This window comes from Halichoerus grypus, chromosome 10, assembly GCF_964656455.1.
Source record: "Halichoerus grypus chromosome 10, mHalGry1.hap1.1, whole genome shotgun sequence".
In the NCBI taxonomy this organism is placed as follows: Eukaryota; Metazoa; Chordata; class Mammalia; order Carnivora; family Phocidae; genus Halichoerus; species Halichoerus grypus.
Window position 1 is genome coordinate 42,184,415 of NC_135721.1, and position 18,895 is coordinate 42,203,309.

Sequence of the window (18,895 nt, forward strand, 5' to 3'; positions counted from 1 at the left end):
GATATTCAGTAACACTGTTTCTTTATTTTGCTCTTTAGGACTAGGAGTGGTAACAGTTTTCAGACACTACTAATCCCTGGGTGCATCACCATCCTTTGTTGGTTCTCTGAATCCAAAGCACAGGTATGTAAATAGTTTATTCATCATACCATTCACTGCTCCTTTTGAAACTACCGATCCTATGCTGGGAATCTGACTGATACAGAATATGTGTTGTTGATTGGATTTGTCTTTAGAGCATGGACAAAGAAAAACAGAAATGGGATGGTAACCAACCTGATCTTGAGATCAGAAATCTGGAACTTCATGGTCCTTAAAACGACTCACAGCATTTTGGCAAACATACAATAAGTTCAGCCACTTCTTTTTACAAAGGAAGAAATGTGCCCATTCATTTATACTGTTTCATTCTCCTCTCTCCTTGCCCAGTAGCAGAGAGGATGTATGGGAAAGAGAATAATAGATCAGGAAAGTGAAGAAATTATCCTACCCCACTTCAATCCCACCGCAAGACTCCAAGCTGCTAAAGCCACAGAAGGGTCTAGCCCAAAATACAGGCAGAGGAGCAGAAGTATTTTAAATGAAATGTGAAAATGAACAGGACTGGATTCTGAAACTGAAATAAGATGGTTTGAATTAACTGAAGTGACTGGCATTATGGAATCTAGTCACAAATTATAAAGAGATCAATAGAAAGGGGGTTTGTATAGAATTGCCAAACAGTTATTGGAAAAATCAAATGGTTTCTCATTTAAACATGTGAAGAGTTGTGAGTCTTCAATAAATCACTTGTACAAAGTGGTATGCTATGGTCAACCTGCTTTAGATTTAATGATGTAGTAATAAATACATAGCCATTACATTCAACCAGCTCCAACTATGGGATATAATTATTAAGGAGTATATTATGATTTCCTGCTCTCCATTTGAATGTAGTCAGCAGCCTAGATTTTCATCATTCCCTGGATAAAAACTTAATAAGAGGGGCGCCTGGGTGGCTCAGTTGTTAAGTGTCTGCCTTCGGCTCAGGTCATGATCCCAGGGTCCTGGGATCGAGCCCCGCATCGGGCTCCCTGCTCAGCGGGAAGCCTGCTTCTCCCTCTCCCAATCCCCCTGCTCATGTTCCCTCTCTCGCTGTGTCTCTCTCTGTCAAATAAATAACTAAAATCTTAAAAAAAAAACTTGACAAGATATATATATAATTTCACAGCATGTATATAATTCTCTGTCCCTGGTCACTGGCACTGGCACAGAACTCCTAAAACCCAGGAAATTTCCTAAGTAATAAGACCATTAGAAGCTTCTTTTATTCTAACATTTAATCTTTGACCCTGACATGGGGACTCCTAAATCCCTTGGGATTTCCTGGGTGACAGGAATGTCTTTGTTCTAATGAGTGACTCTTGGTGGGCTACTGCATGGGGGCCGGTCACCAGAAAGACCAAATCATGATTAGAAACTTGGAACTTTCAATACCCCCCCACTGCCTCCTCCTCCTAAGAGGGGAGAGGGACTAGAAATGAAGCTAATGGTTGACCATCTCTATGTGATAAAAATCCCAGAAGTATGGAGTTTGGAGAGCTTCTGGGATGGTGAACACGTGAAGGAGCTAGAACGGTGCACCTGAAGGGGGCATGAAGGCTCCATGCCCTTCCCACATAACTTGTCCCAAACATCTCTTCCATCTGGATGTTCATCTGTATTCTTTATTATATCTTTTTATAATAAGCTAAGTAAACTATTTCCCTAAATTCTGTGGGCTGCTCTACCAAATTAATCAAACTGAGGAGGGTCTTATGAGAATCTCCAATTTATAGCCAATTGTTCAGAAGCACAGGTGAAAACCTGGACTTGCGATTGGCATCTGATGTGGGGGGCAGTGTTATGGGACTGAGCCTTAAACCCATGGAATCTGATGCTATGTCCCATAGATACTGTCAGAATTGGACTAAATTGTAGGACACCCCAGATTGCTTGATGGGGAAAAACCTCCATACACCTGATACCAGAAGTGTCTTAAGTGTGGTAGTCATGTGAGAGTAAAAGAGACAGACAGGAAGAAGAGTAAATTTTTCCTAATCAGGAGCTATATCTTTTCTATTTATTCTTAGGTAATAAAAGTTTCATGGTCACTTTAGGTACAAATCAGAGTCTCAAATCATTAAATAAAATGTCTTCTCAGAATAATCCAAAATCATACCTTGATTTAAAGTTGAAACTTCTCCATTGCCCCAATTAAAGTCTAATGCTAAAGGGAAGCTTCAGTTCAGCAAAGGGTCAGGTAATTAGCTCCTTCTCACCTAGGACTTCTGCTCCTCCTTCCACATCTTACTAACTATGGCTGTGACCTCTTCAAGGAAGCAGAGATACTCTTAAGAAAGCTTTTAATAAATTGATTTCAGTAATCTAGGCTTGGAGTTCTCTCTGGATTTTATAGACATTTAAACCAGCTCTCCCCCACTCACTCACTGCCAATTGGTGCTTTTGCACATTCTTCAGAAAAATATCTCTTTATAACGCCGCAGTTTCCCTTGAAATGGTCAAATGCATCTCTATACACCACAGTTGTTAAAAATCTCTTCCTAACTTTTATGTGAAGTGTGTAGGATAAGTCCCCTCCAAATTTTCAACTTTCAACCATTTAATACCCTCAACCTCAGTATGAATGAGGGGGTTGAGAGGGTAAGTTCTTAAATTTTCTTTGCATTATCATTTCAATTGCCTTTGAATCTCAGCAGAAACATTTTCCATAAGTAACTGTGGTGTGGTACCTTAAGGATTGCCTTATATTGTAGGTAGACCCTTTTGTTATGAACTGAATATTTTTGTCACTCCAAAATTATACATTGAAACCCTAATTCTCGGTAGTATTTGGATGTGGGGCCTTTCAGAAGTTCTAGGTTTAGATGAAGTCTTGAAGGTGAAGCCCCCATGGTGGGATTTGTGTCCTTATAAGAAGAGAAAGAGACCAAAGTATCCTCTCCGTCCCTCCTACACCCCCTCCCATGTAAGGATACTGTGAGAAGGTGACCATCTGCAGGGCCCTCATCAAGACCTGAACCCATCGGCACCTTGGTTTTGGACTTCCCAGCCTCCATATTGTGAGAAATAAACATCTGTTGTTTAAGTCAGCCAGTTTACGGTATTTTGTTTTAGCAGCCTGAGAAGACTAAGACACCCTGAGAGCCGATATGCCTCCATACCTCCATTCGAACTAATTGTGTCAAACAGAGACTGGTTTCTTTGCTTCTCCACACAGGTGAGTTTCTATTCTGTGTGGGCCACACAGAACACAGAATTTAATTGTCTCTCTGTGGGGAGTCAGAAAATGCATTTTTTCCTTCCCTACCCTGAGAGAATGTGCCCAATATTTTGCATATCTGGGCCACAGATTAGGCTGTAAAGTTTGAGAGAAGGCACAGATTTTTTTATTTTTTGTAGCCTTGGTTCCTATTACAGTATCTGATCTCTGGTATGAATTTAATATAGACTTTGCAAGTGGAAAGAAACTTGAATGGAATTCATTCATGTTAAAGAGTGTTCCCAGTTTTAGAGGCCATCTGGTTTTATAGTAATTACAGAATAAATCACTTAATTTAAACTAATAGTTTGCAAGAAGAGAAAGTCAACTTACAATTTTCTCACCTTCTTTTGTGATCAGGGTTTTTTTGAAGTGGAGTATGGATAAAACTATTATCTTATCTCTCCTCCTCCTACTCTCTCACCTCCAGCAGAAATGAAAGTTGAAGAAAACAGAATTCTTTAGGTGCTAAGGAATAAGATAACAGGGTTATAGCCAACTGGTCAGGGCTGTTCTATGTTTACCAAGGAGTTAAACATAAGATAAGGGTGCTTTGAAGATAAAACTGGTCACAGGAAAGGAAAAACAGCAGATGATGACAGAGTTTAGGCATAAATCAGTCTACTTATCAACAAAATTTACTGGAGAAAATATAAAGTGATGTGTTTTTCTCAATTAGTTGCAGTTTGAAATTTTAGAAAGATCTTTAAAAATACTGGCCCTGGTGGCTAAAGGTTAAATTGGCAACCATGTCCATAAACTAAAATTCCCACTTTGGACAGTCTCTTTAAGACTTAAGGTGGTAAAAGACCAGAGTACCTTAAGAAAGCAGAATATACTGTAGGGCATATTGTTGTAGGGCAAATATATGAGGTGGAGCAAACCATTTCCTCACTCATCCTTACTTTCCCTCTGCAAAATGGAGAAGATTGTGTTTCATGATCTAGAACCTCCTTTCCGTCCCCATATTGTATCTATTTCTTCCCTTTCCTGGTATGCAACAGTACTTCATCCATTTTAGAATCTTCTTTTTCTACAGAAAACAAACTCCCGTAAATTGATAAATGATTAATTTTTTCCGTTCAAAATTAGAGTCTGTAGAAGGTAATATTTAACACAAAGTGTAGAAATCACTTCTGGGGCGCCTGGGTAGCTCAGTCAGTTAAGCGTCTGACTCTTAATTTTGGCTTAGGTCATGATCTCAGGGTTGTGAGATCCAGCCCTACATAGAGCTCCATGCTCAGTGGGGAGTCTGCTTGGGATTCTCTGCCTCTCCCTCTGCCTCCCCTTGCTCACACCACCCCCTCTCTTTCTCTAAGATAAGTAAATAAATCTTAAAAAAAGAAATCATTTATAGTATAATTCCTCAGATTATGGCATAAAAGTGGCACTTCTTATTTTTGGTGGGGAATTCTTTCCTTGTATTTCTCAAACCATACAATATGGACAACCATCAATGCCAGATAAATAAACTCCTTTCGCAAACTGCATTAAGAGTCAAACTGGGGGCAGCTGGGTGGCTCAGTAGTTTAGCCTCCGACTCTTGATTTCGGCTCAGGTCATGATCTTGGGGTCGTGAGATCGAGCCCCAGGCTCCACGCTCCACACGGAGTCTGCTTGAGTTTTTCTTTCTATTCCTCTCCCTCTGCCCTTCCTCCAATTAACACATACACTGTCTCTCTCTCTCTCAAAAGTAAATAAATAAATAAAATATTTTTTAAAAAAGAATCAAACTGTAGCCAAATATAGTTTAGTTCCTTGAGAAGTGAGATTAGTTTTTCTACAGTAGAACTCTCCAGAAATCTAGTTACTGAGAACACTGAAGTTTAAGTGGTCATATATAAATAACTGTAACATCAGAAATAAATTAAAATGTTTTTAGCAGTGAGGATTGAGGAAAATAGATATCAATAAGGAATAGAGCCATATCCACATTTTCAGACATATTACAGATTTGAGTAATTTAGTTTTATACAACCTATTGGGTTTAGAGACTTAGTAGGCCTTACTATCTGTTTTATTTTATATTTCAGGTCTAATCTAAGTAACAATTATATAGGATAAAGGAAGCTGGTAGAAGAATAATTAGAGATTTTAAAGAGGGCAAAGTGTTCAAAGAATGTGAGATCTATTGAAAAGGGTGAGAAAAAAGACAGAAGAGATAGCAAACGTAAAAAAGAGGAGAAAAGGGAATCAACCAGAATGGGACTTTTTTTGCGGGAGGGAGGTTAATACTTTCTAGACATTTTAGAGTGTGTGTGTATGTGAATTTTGAGCCTGACTCCCAGCTCCAGCCATAGCACCTTTATCAACACCAAACCATACCAATCTAAGACCAACATATTCAGGTTTTCCAAGTATAAAATCCCTGAACTTTCATAGCTCTGTGACATTTACTCCTACTGCAGTGATACCCCACCAATTCTCTAAATGTTCTGGAGGAAGGGTCTGATCCTGCTGAAGAGTGTCTACTCTGCAATGTTGGCCTAGGCTACTTCCTGGGAGTCAGTGAGCATTCATGTCTATATGACCATTATCAAGACCCACCTAGGAGTTAATATGCATACTGTGGCCTTTCTCCCCTACCTCAAATTAGTGTGTTAGTTAGAGGAAGCTTATTTGAGAGAGATACATTTTATATTGGACATTTTTTTTTTTTTGTAGTGAATAAATCTGCAGTAAATAAGCAATTTGAAAGAAAACACCTCTGGTTAATTTCCATACAGTTACCTCAAAGTGAGTGAGTGAATGTGACACAATTTATTTTAGGGTTTAAACCACTGTAGTTTTGACATACACATACTATTATCTAAAAAGTACTGAATCATGAGCTCCACTGGACATGTCCACCAACTCGTAATAAGTCCAAGGCAAGAGCAAGAAGGATATCCAAACTGAACTACTACCTGTGTGTGTGTGTGTGTGTGTGTGTGTGTGTGTGTGGTAGGCAGAGGGAGAAGTGAGAAGAGAAATTTGGAGATCTGTCACTCTAAGAGAAAATAGAACGTTAGCCTGTTCTGTTAGCTGAACCCCCATCCATTGCCTTTTGTCAAAGATAGTTGTCCCTCCACTCAAATATGCTAACATTAATATATTTTGATGATCTTGAAAGCTTACCTATATGCAAATGCAGTTAAATAATGAATGCTTATACATTTTAATTTAATATTTACTTATGAAGAGATTATGATCAGTGAGATATGCTTTAAGAGGAAAGTTAGAGGTAAGTTTTAGGGGGAAAAGGCTAAAATAAAAAAGGTTTAATTCTTTAATTCTCTATAATTTATGGCATAAATTATATGTTATATTTAACCCTCAACAAGGGTTATAGAGGCTCACACTCACCCAGAATCATTAGTGATTGTCTTAGTTTGAGCCACTCTAACAAAGTACCACATAGACTGAGCGTCTTATAAACAGAAATTTATTTCTCACAGTTCTTTGAAAAGAAGTCATTTATATGACATCCTTAAGTCCTTTGCAAACCAGATATCACATGAGGGGAATCATGATTTACTTGAGTCATGCCATTTTGAAATGTTTAATTAAGAATTCCCTAGAGTCAGTTATAACATTGAATACATTTACACATTTTATAACCCTAAGACAGGGAGACTAGCCCAACAGGACGGACTACCAGGATTTAGATCACATGTTCACTGCTTATTAGACTGCCAACTTTGGTACCCACTGAAGCACACTAAGCCTGTTTCCTCATTTATCAATGAGATTATAATGTATACTTTGTGGGACACCATAAGTGCTTAGCAAATGTTAACTATCTTTTTTACATGCTGTACTCATCTTCCTAGCACACAAAAAGTTAACAAAATATTTATGTTATTGTATGGGATCCATGTAAAACAAAAATGAAAGGATATTAGTTTTATATGTGTTTGACATGCAGTAAGACCACCATTTGAGTTGATTTTCTAGACCAGTCCTGCCCAATAAAAATATAATGTGAACCATATATAGTAGTTTTAAATTTTCTAGTAGTCACATTCTCTAAAAGCATTTAACCTGTAGTCAATATAAAAATTGTTAAAGAGATATTTTACATGGTTTGAGTTCTAGGTCTGAAATCCAGTGAATATTTTACTCATACAGCTCATCTCAGTTTGGATTACCATATGTCAAGTACCCAAATAACCACATGTGGTTAGTGACTACTCTTTCGGAGAGTACAGTGCTAGAACAGATCAGAATTACCTGGGACATATGATACAATTCCCCTTCTTATGCCCCTGGAAGACTTGTCATTCATTTCTGCTGTGCCTGTCCTTGACCTCAGTCTCCCTCTCAACTCAACACTCAGGCAGTTCCTACCTATTATTGAGAGTTAGCTTATACTATGAAACTCATTTGTAAACTTGAGTCTATATAATTGTCTATATAAGTTCCCAGCCTGATGCCAAAATTTTCTTTGGTCACAAAATTGTTTTCTAACTATGGCAGTAGTGAATCATTAATCTGTGAACCGATTCTCAGCATTAGTCTTTTTTTTTTTTAAAGATTTTATTTATTTGACAGAGAGAGACACAGCAAGAGAAGGAACACAAGCAGGGGGAGTGGGAGAGGGAGAAGCAGGCTTCCCGCTGAGCAGGGAGCCCGATGCGGGGCTCGATCCCAGGACCCTGGGATCATGACCTGAGCCGAAGGCAGACGCTTAACGGCTGAGCCACCCAGGCGCCCCGAGATAGCATTAGTCTTGGCAAAAAGAATAGTAAGGCTAAATAGTTGGTTTATAAAAAAGCTGTCTTTAAGAAGTAATTTCCTACAATTAATTGTGTGTTGGAAGGATATACTTGGAAACCTTTATGAAAAGTTATTATTTGACAGTTGTTAGAGGGGATGGACAAAATGGGTGAAGGGGAACGGGTGGTGCAGCTTCCAGTTTTGGAATGAATAAGTCATGGGGATGAAAGGTACAGCATAGTCGATGGTATTGCAATAGTGTTGTATGGGGACAGATGGCAGCTACCCTTGTGGTGAACATAGCGTAACATATAAACTTGTCAAAGCACGATGTTGTACACCTGATACTAATATCCCATTGTTTGTCAACTATAATTTTTTTAAAAAAAGGTATTATTACTTAAGTCTAAATATAAGATGAATGTTATCTGAACAAATATATTAAAATCCCTAGGTTAAGAAAAGCTTAAATTAGTAATTTGATAAAGGGGCAATTCTTTTTTCCTTGTCTTTTCCCTATATCTTCTGCTTTCTCTTTTTATTTCTATCCTCCCTTCTTTCTCCATTTTTCTCTTTTCTTTTTCTCTCCATACCCTTCCCTGTCTCTCACTCTCACCATTTCTCTCAGTGATATATTAATAACTCTTTGCAGGATGATCATACACACAAAACCTAAAGAACAATTTCTCCATCACACACCTGTTTCCTATGCATCATAAATTAATTTATATCAGTAAGCAGAACCTGACCACTTTTAAAAATGCCTTTGCATGACCTATTTTTCATGATAGTCAGAGAAGGCAGCTTCTACAATGAAATGGAGAATCCTGTCTTAGGACTGTGTTGATTTCTTTCTTAAATTGGTAAATTTGGAAATGCCATGAAGAGAACACCCACTTACTGAACTGAACAAATCTACTTTTCTCACTCTTGTTTTGACACTGACCCTTTTACAGTATAAAAAGTACATATTTTTACACTTCTCTCTGCTCTAACAGTTTCTTTCAGGCTTTTTAACTGCGTAAGGCATTGTCCTTGAGGAAGAAATCTTACTGAAACCACTGAGCAACTCATTAGCTCAGAAATTTGTAGATGGGTGTGCTCCAGGGCACCAACAGATGGTTTAATTGGGTACAAAATTCCAGAAGGCTATGTGCAGATTGACAACATTTTTATCCAAAAACCAGAGTTACTCTAGCCTTACTGAAAGAAAACTGCTACCTGAACAAAATATGTGATTTCAGGGAAAATGGTCAGACCTTCTATAGCCCCAATTCCTCCTTGAGTTGCTCACTGACACCTCAACTTGTAACATAAAAGATTCACTTCTGTGATTTAAGCCTTATCCCTTGTTGAAATACAACTTCCCCTGGAGGTTTTAACAAGATAAATATGAATAACTATTTAAGTCCTTTCCAAATACCCGAAGTTGTAGCCGGTCCTCCATTGACCCCAGACTCTAATAGATCTTTTACTATAAACACACAAATAAAGATGGGTATGGGAAAGTAACTAGGAGTAAACACATATTCTAAAAGGAAATATTAGTTTTTTCTCAACCACTAGGTCAGAACAACTTTCTGTGTTGCTTATACATTTGTGGTAATGATGGCTTAGGTCTTCTGGCTCAATATTTCTCATTTAGGACTATAAACAGGAGGTAGGATGGAGGGAGACCACATTGGCAGACAGGACAGTACTCTCACTGCATGCTTAGGCAAGTTTACAGACAGGAATACTTACAGGCAAACTGACCAATACACTTTGTCATATAGAGAAGTTTTGATCTTTTAAAAATGATTCATATATTTTGCCAAAGCTTAAGTTATACAGAGAATATCTGAATGGTTTCCAATTCTGACCCCTTCAATTCAAGGTCTCAGGTCCAAACCATTGCTGACATGTTATTTATCTCTTTATAATTTATTATTCTTAAGTACCTTCTAATAGGTTTCATTGATTTGTTCATTGTACTTATCACAAGGCAGGTTGGCCATTTGTCTAAGTGTGTTGACATTCACATTGATTTTGAATAGCCTTCAATGCCTTTCTTCATTTGGGCAGGGTTGATGAGCCCATGCGCAGATAAATAAGTAATTAAGAGAGGAAATTTTCTATTTTTATCTAGTGGTTATAACACACATACATGCACACACACACACACACACACACACACCATATAGAGGCAGGTAGCTGCAATTGGGGAAGAGAACATCTTAGGAAGTAGGCTAAGGTGGGTCATAGTAATAATTAGTTACACTTCTATAGTGCTTACTAGATTCTAGACGTTATTTTAAATGTTTAAGTCTAAACTCATTTATTACTTAAAACAACCCTAAGCAGTAAATGCTATTATTATTTCCATTTTATATATGAGGAAATTGAAACACAGACGAGTTAAAATAGCTTTCTCAAGGTCACACAGTATTTCTGCCTTTTTAGTCATAAACTGAAGGAAACAAAAAATCAGTAAATAATTGAAGACCAAAAAATACTTCCCCTATCACATCCAGCTAATTTTTTGAAGAAAGAGGGTGAAGGAAACCTGGTAGAACTTGATTTGACTTTGTAACATTCATTCAGATAAATGAAGGGAGTCTGTGGAGCTCTTGATTGGCTGGAGCTGGTGGAGTTGGCATCAAGAAGGAGAGACGTACGTATTGATCTAAGGAGATGGCATGTGTACCTAAGAAACTGACTGAAGTGATTTAGCTATCATTAATGGCAGTTAGGCTATGACTACTGAAAATGGAAAGCAAGAACAATGTTGAGTTGAAGAATAATATGCAAGCAAAGAATTGTGGCAGAAGACTGAGGCATCTCTGAGGGAGCCCATCAAGAACAAAGGGTGCATAAATAAGACACAGTTCTGGCTCTACCGATCCCTGCACAAATTCCAAAACATGTATCTTGAAAATCAACCATGTGTGCATGGGATAAATGTATAAAAATCACCTCAAGTCACAAATATCAGCATATGTGCTCAGGTTTTGTTTATGTCTTAAGTTCTCCCCAAAACACTGAAATCTATTGATGATATTTGCCTTTTCAGACTCCTACTCACAAGTTGTTACATTATTGATTCATTCATTAAACTACCTGAATATGGTAGGCACTGAAAAGTGAGAGCTACCATTTATGAATCTATTAAGACCTTGTAACATGATTTCATGTAGATGATGTCATCTTTACCATCACAACAGTCAAAGGAGCTATTATTTTCCTGATTTTGTAGCTAGAGATAGAGATTCAGAAGAGAACTGGATCTCATTTTTGCTCTGTGCCAGTAACTAAGCAAGTCTTTTAGAACGCTTATCCCTCACAGCAAATCTGTTAAGAGGGGTGTTATCTCCAAGGACAAGAAGCCCAGTGTTTCAGTAATTGCCTAATACACAATAGCTGATCACACAATAGCTGGTGAAATCAGAAATTATTATAAAACGGGTTGATTCCAGCTTGCACTCTTAATTACCTTACTCTTAGAAAACTTAAGACTCCAAGATCAAAAATAAAGTTAGGCTTCTGCTTAATTTATGAGTGCTCCTGGGAATCAAACACATCAAAAGCATTAATAGCATAAATTTCACAGATGTTCCAAATCACTGAGGCAGACATCAGCCAAAATTAACCTTTCCAATCACCGAATAGGGTTCAGCTATTTTTCCATTTTTATACTGAGCCTTGAGTTTGCCATGTGACAGGTGAAAATCCACTTGAGATTTCCATAGTCTATTGATAAATTGGGTAAGATTGTGTCAACCCAATTACAACTACCAGCTGCGTTGTTTCTTTTCTCACTTGTACTTTTGGGTCATATTTAAAATATGTTGCTAAATCTAAAATAATGAAAATTACCCCTAAATTTTCTTCTAGAGTTTTATGGTTTTAGCTCACCTATTCAGGTTATTCATTCATTTTGAGTTAACTTTTGTATATGGTGTGAGGTAAGTGTTAAACAGCATTCTTTTGCATGTGAAAATCCATTTGCCCCAGCACATTTGTTGAAGAGACTATTTTTTCCCTTTAAATGGACTACCACCCTTGTTTAAATTTAATTGTGCCTAAAAGCTCATTTTTATAGCAGTAATAATTTGCATTTGTGGAGCACTTTGTAAACTATCATCATGTATTGATCTTCTTATATATGCTAAGAGGTAGGCATAAAAATTATCCTAATTTCACAGTGAAGAAACTGAAAATCATAGCTATTATATGATTTGTACAAATACAAACTGTAAATTAGCAATTTAATAGTCAAAACCTTCCAAAATTTTGTTTAAATTCTCCTGACATATTTTTGTTTCTTATGGCATTCTGGATGCCTCAAGCATGGAGAGGATGCAAATGGAGAACTGGCTCGGAAGGGATGACACATTTAGCAACCTCAGTGTCATGGAACTAAAATATGTGAAGTGATGGTTATATTTTAGACAAGGTAGTCACTGATTACAAAGTACTGAGGTTTCCGGATATTCACTTTTAAAAATAATTAAACATGGGGCACCTGGGTGGCTCAGATGGTTAAGTGTCTGCCTTCGGCTCAGGTCATGATCCCAGGGTCCTGGGATCGAGCCCTGCATCAGGCTCCCTGCTTGGTGGGGAGCCTGCTTCTCCCTCTCCCTCTACTGTTCCCCCTGCTTGTGCTCTCTTGCTCTATCAAATAAATAAATAAAATCTTTAAAATAAATAAATAAATAAAAATAATTAAACAGATACAAAGCTTTCCCTGTAGTTACATTAACACTTATGAATTCAAAATATTTTTTTGAATTGGTGAGAAAGAGAAGTAAGTACTTTCATGACTCACAGAACACCTCATTTATGTTCCACATGGATTTACTAAAACTCAAAGGTGTCACCATGGGACGATTGGGAAAGAATGGATTTAGCAAACACTGCTTTAGGATCTCAGCCAATTACAGTGATGTTAGTTGCTCAGTCACTGTCTAGTATATTCTAATTATTTAAGGGAACCCCATTTTTACTGAGAAGTACAATATAAATGTGGTTAAGGTGAATAATGCCCCCACAAAATGTTCAAATCCTAATCCCTGAAAACCTATGAATAGGTTATTGTACATGGTAAAAGGAACTTAGAAGATGGAATTAAGTTAATAATATTGAGATGGTGGGAGATTATCCTGGATCATCTAAGTAAGCTCAATTTAATTATAGGGGTCCTTATCAAAGGGAGGGAGGATGATCTAATTCAGAGCATGAGAGAGATGATGTAAAGAAGAAAGCATAGGTCAGAGGGAGAGAAGATGCTATGTTGCTGTCTTTGAAGATGGAAGAAAGGGCCTTAAGCCAAGGAGTGCAGGCAGCTTCCAAAACCTAGGAATGGTAAGGAAATAGATTCTTCACAATGAAGGCAGGCCACTAAACCCTTTAATTTAGTCCAGTGAAACTGAGTTTTGGCTTCGACATCTAGAACTACAAGTTAATAAACTCATGTTATTTTAGGCCAGTAAGATTGTGATGATTTTTCTATCAGCAGTAGAAAACTAAAACATGTTTTAATACAAATAAGCATCACATTTTTCCAAATTCAAGAAGACTGTTGAAGGGGCGCCTGGGTGGCTCAGTTGGTTGGGCGACTGCCTTCGGCTCGGGTCATGATCCTGGAGTCCCGGGATCGAGTCCCGCATCGGGCTCCCTGCTCGGCGGGGAGTCTGCTTCTCCCTCTGACCCTCCCCCCTCTCATGTGCTCTCTCTCTCCTCTCATCCTCTCTCTCAAATAAATAAATAAATAAATAAATAAATAAATAAATAAAGAAGACTGTTGAAGATTTACTTAGATAACTCATTTTTGTACAAAAGCAATTAGACAATATAGGAAAAAATTAGATATTATTCAAATAATTACAAATGAATAAGGTATCTAGGGAAAATCTCAATGTAGCTTATAAAAGTCCTATATAGGAGAAAGAAAATAAAATTCAATCTTACCTAAACAAAACACACACCTAAACAAAACATATAAAACCTAAATGGATCCAAAACCTAAATGAGAAAAGGAACACTGAAGTAAGTGGAAAAAATGTTGTTCTCTTTTAAATACAAACTTTTTTTGAGATAAAATTTACATAAAATGTACTCTTTACATTGGTGAGTTTAAGCAAATGTATACATTTGTGTGACTACCAATGTCACTAAAGTTGTGTTGAATATTTCTATTACCCCAAAAATATCTCCCTTGTCCCCCTTTCAGTCAATACTCTACTCATGGCCCAAAACAACTTTTGATATGTTTTCTTCTACTGTGTATTAGGCTTCTCATTTCTAGAGTTTCACATAAATGAAAATATATAGTGTTTACTCTTTTAATATCTACCTTTGTTTCCTCAGAATAATGGTTTTAAGATTCATCCATGTGCTTTCAAGTATCAGGATATCATTCATTTTTATTGCTGAGTAGTATTCTATTTTACATATATACTAAAATTTGTTTATCTATTCACCTATGTTTTTGGATTTTTTTAGTTTATGGTAATTTAAAATAAATATTCTATGGACTTTAATATTCAAATCTTTGTGTGAACACATTGCTCTTTTATTTATCTTGTTTAAATATATAAGAATGGAATTGCTAGATCATCTGAGTGATACTGTTTTGTTTTGCTTTTTAACCTAAGTATAATTGACATACAATATCCTATTAGTTTCAGGTGCACATCAGAGTGGTTGAATATTTTTATACATTACAGAATAATCCCATGGTGAGTCTAGTTACCTTCTATCACTGTACAGTTATTACAATATTATTGACTATGTCCTCTGTGCTATACATTACATCCCCATGGCTTATTTACTTTGTAACTGGAATTTTGTATCTCTTAATCCCTATTTTCCTCAGGCCCCAGCTGCTCCCTGCTCTGGTAATCAACAGTTTTTTTGTTTTTTTTCCCTGTATCTATGAGTATGTTTCTGTTTTGTTTTGTTTGTTCATTTGTTTTGCTTTTCAGATTCCACATACAAATGAAATCATACAGTATTTCTCTATCTTTGCCTGATTTATTTCACTTAGTGATACCCTCTGGAGTCATCCATGTTGTCACAAATGGCAAGATTTTGTTCTTTTTATGACTGAGTAATATTCCATTGCATATATACACATCTTCTTTATACATTCATCTACCAATGGACACTTAGATTGCTTCCATATATTGGTTTTGTAAATAATGCTGCATTGAACATAGGGGTACATTTATCTCTTCTCTCTTCAATTTGGTGTTTTCATTCTCTTCAGGTAAACACCCAGAAGTAGAATTGCTGAATCATATGGTAGTTCTATTTTTAATAGAATTTTTTAGGAAACTCCATACTGTTTTCCATAGGGAATGCACCAATTTACATCCCAACCAACAGTATATAAGAATTCTCTTTTCTTTACCTCCTTACCAACACTTGTCATTTTTTGTCTTTTTGATAATAGCCAGTCTGACAGGTATGAGAAGATTTTTGCAAGTCATACATTTGGTTAGGGATTAATATCCAAAATATATAAAGTATTTACACAACTTACATAAAAAATAAAAAAAACAAGCAATCCAATTAAAAAACAGAGGACTTGAAAAAATCCTTTTCCAAAGAAGACATACAAATACCCAACAGACACATGACAAGATGCTCAAAATCACTCATCATCAGGGAAATGTAAATCAAAACTGCAATGAGATATTACCTCATGCAAGTGATGTTTCATTTTATGATAGAGTGTGGTACCTTCCTTAACATACTTGGAAATGTAAATCTTCCATTTTACCATTCTAGTGAATTGTAGCAGTAACACATTATGGACTAATTTCTATTCCTGGAATAAACTATATTTGGTCCATGGTGTATTATTATTTCTCATGTTGCTGGATTATATTTCCTAACTTTAAAAAATTATTTTAAAATACATGTTTATGAGGGATACTGTCATGAAGTTTTGTTGGTGTGTAATCTTTGTTGTCATGTGTCTGCCTGATTTTTATCTTTTCTTTGATTTTGGATTCAGAGAAATGCTGACCTCATAAAATGAGTGGAATTTTTCTTTGTCTTCCATTTTAGAATAAAATTATTTTTTAAATTATTTTTTTTAAACACTGGTAGAATTCACAACTGAAATTGCCTCAATTCTGAATTTTTCCTTGGGTGGTTTAAAAAAAACCAACAACAACTTCAAATACAATTGCTTCAATGCATATAAGTCTATTCAGATGATCTGTTTCTTCTTGAGAAAGCTTTGAAATTAGATTTTTTTACAGAAATTCTCCATTTGATATGTTTGTTAAATTGTTCAACATAAAGTTATTAATATATCTTTATTATCATTGTAGTATTTGTAAGACTGATATTGATGTCCTCATCTTTCTTTCCTAGTATTGGTGATCTGTGTCTTCTCTTTTTTTTCTTAGTCAGTTTGTTTTTAAATTGCACTGATATTTTTGAAGAACCAACTTTTGAGCCATTGATTCTCTTTATTGTTTCTACTTTAGTTGATTTCTGTTTTTATCCTTATAACCACCTTAAATATAGTTCCTTTGATTTTAATTTCACTTCATTTTTTCTAGTTTCTTAAGATAGAAATATAGATCACTGTTTGTATTCCTTACATTTATCCTAAGAAAAGCTTTAAAGCTATAAATTTCCCTCTAATCATTACTTTAGTTTATTACATAAAATATTATATTTTGATTTGTTTTAGGTACATACACTTTTAAATTTATTTCTAATGTTGCCAAGCATAAGATTTCTTAATGAATTTCCTACGTGATCTTGATTTTTGGAAGGGGGGTGTTCTATAAGTATCAATTAAGTTGAGTTGGTGGATATTGTCTTTTAAGTCTACTTTTCCTAATTAATTTTCATTGTAATTAAAGTTAAGAAAATTTTAAATAATTGTAAATATAAATTAACCATATCTTAAATTACCTTATTAATTTAAATTTAACTGTAATACCAATTACTTAGAAGTAAATATTGAAATCCCCAAATGTAATTGGTAATTTGCTTCTTTCTAATTTTTGTTTGGTCCGCACATATTCCATGTGTTTGGAAATGGTCTATAATTGAGCGCATATACATTTGGACTATATATTTTTCATAAATTGCTTGTTCTATCATTTAAAATTTTTTTTCTCCCTGGTAATATTTATTCTTCTGAAGTCTCATTTATAGTATTAAAATATTGACTTAAGTTTCCTTATGATTAGGCATTTTATAGTATAACTTTTTGCAATCTTTTACTTAAATGTATGGTAGGCTGTATAATGGTCCTGAAAAGATGTCCATGTCCTATTATCTGAAACCTGTGAATATGATACCTTACATTGTGATAGTGCAGATTTGATTAATTAAGGATCCTGATTTTCACAGATTATCCTGGGTTATTCACATCAATCCAACATAATCACAAGACTTCTTATAAGAGGGACACAGGGCATCAATTTCAGAGAAAGAGAGTTGAAGATGAAACCAGATATTGAAGTAATGTATTTTGTATAAAGAATGAGCAATGACCAAGAAATGCAGGTAGACTCTAGAAGCTGGAAAAGGTAAGGGTAGAAAAACATTTCTTAAGTAAAAACTCAAAATAAAATTTGTAAAGCAAAATAAATGGAAGAGTTTGATGGTATTACTATTAAGTATTTTTATTCAATAGTTTGGTGTTGTTAAAATTAAGCATTCATTCAGTGAAATTAACATGTTAAAAACAATTTTAGAGAATAATTAACATTTCTAAATCTGACAAGGAAATAGCATCTGAAAATATAAAGATCTCCTATAAATTAAAAAAAAAAGGCAGGTCTATCAGTGAAAAACAAAATCAACATAGGCTGAAGACTGCAGCTAGAAAAAAAACAAAAGGTTAAAACAGTGATGGTTAATTTTATATATCAACTTCATTGGCACTGAGGTACTTAGATTACAGATTTTTTTCTGGGTGTGTCTGTGAGGATATTTCTCAATGAGATTAGCATTTTAATTGGTGGACTCAGTAAAGTAGACTGCCTTTCTGAACAGAACAAAAGATGGAGGAAGGAGGAATTCATCACTTTTTGCATCCTGCCTGCCTGCTTGAGTTGGGACATCTCATCTTTGTTGGTCCTCAGACTAGGATTTACACCATTGGCTCCCCTGGTTCTCAGGACTTCAGACTGAATTCCACTATTGGCTTTCCTGGTCTCCAGCTTGCAGAGGGCTTGTGGATCATGTGGAACTTAGCAGTCTTCATAATCATGTAAGCCAAATTTTAATAATAAATATATATCCAACAAATTGCTGATTCTCCTTCTCTGGAGAACCCTGACTAATACAAACAGCATATGAAGAGGACAGCATAATTAATTAGCAGAGGGGTTAAACTAAAGTAGCAAAAAGTATTATGCCTATTGAGCTCATAAAATTTAGAAACTCAGTATAGTCAACAGGTGATGTGGACAATAGGGAAACTTCTGCAGTTTAGGATTATATATTGGTGTTGGCGTTTTGGAGAGCAGTCCGGTACTAATTAGTCAGATTAAGTATTCTATGTCTGCATATGTATTCCAAAGAATTTCTCACAAGGGACCATAAGCATGTATGTATAACAATATGTATACAGTTTGGTTCTTCTGTGTGGACAGGGGATTTTGAATGCAACATATGTTGGACACACATGAAATTTTAGTCAATGATCAGAATACTGGACAAGATGAACAACACTGAAGAATAGATAGATCTCACAAGCGTAAGCTTGTGTGTTAAAGTAAGACACAGAATAAGGCACAATACTTATTTAATTTAAAATACATTCATACCTAATAATAATATGTTTAATGTTATATACACAAAAATGAAAATATACTAAGTACTTAAAATAAAATTGTCTTTGAGATGCTGTATGGAAGTTGGGAATGTGAATCAAAT

General features: G+C 35.7%; 1 long non-coding RNA gene across 1 annotated transcript; it reads left to right on the forward strand.

The window, feature by feature from the left end:
• The first annotated feature begins 42 nt into the window (after nt 1-42).
• On the forward strand, nt 43-18,189 carry LOC144379349 (uncharacterized). Its single transcript, XR_013442176.1, has 3 exons — nt 43-123; nt 3,160-3,259; nt 18,011-18,189. It is a non-coding gene; the product is annotated as an uncharacterized LOC144379349 (long non-coding RNA).
• Nucleotides 18,190-18,895: the final 706 nt, after the last annotated feature.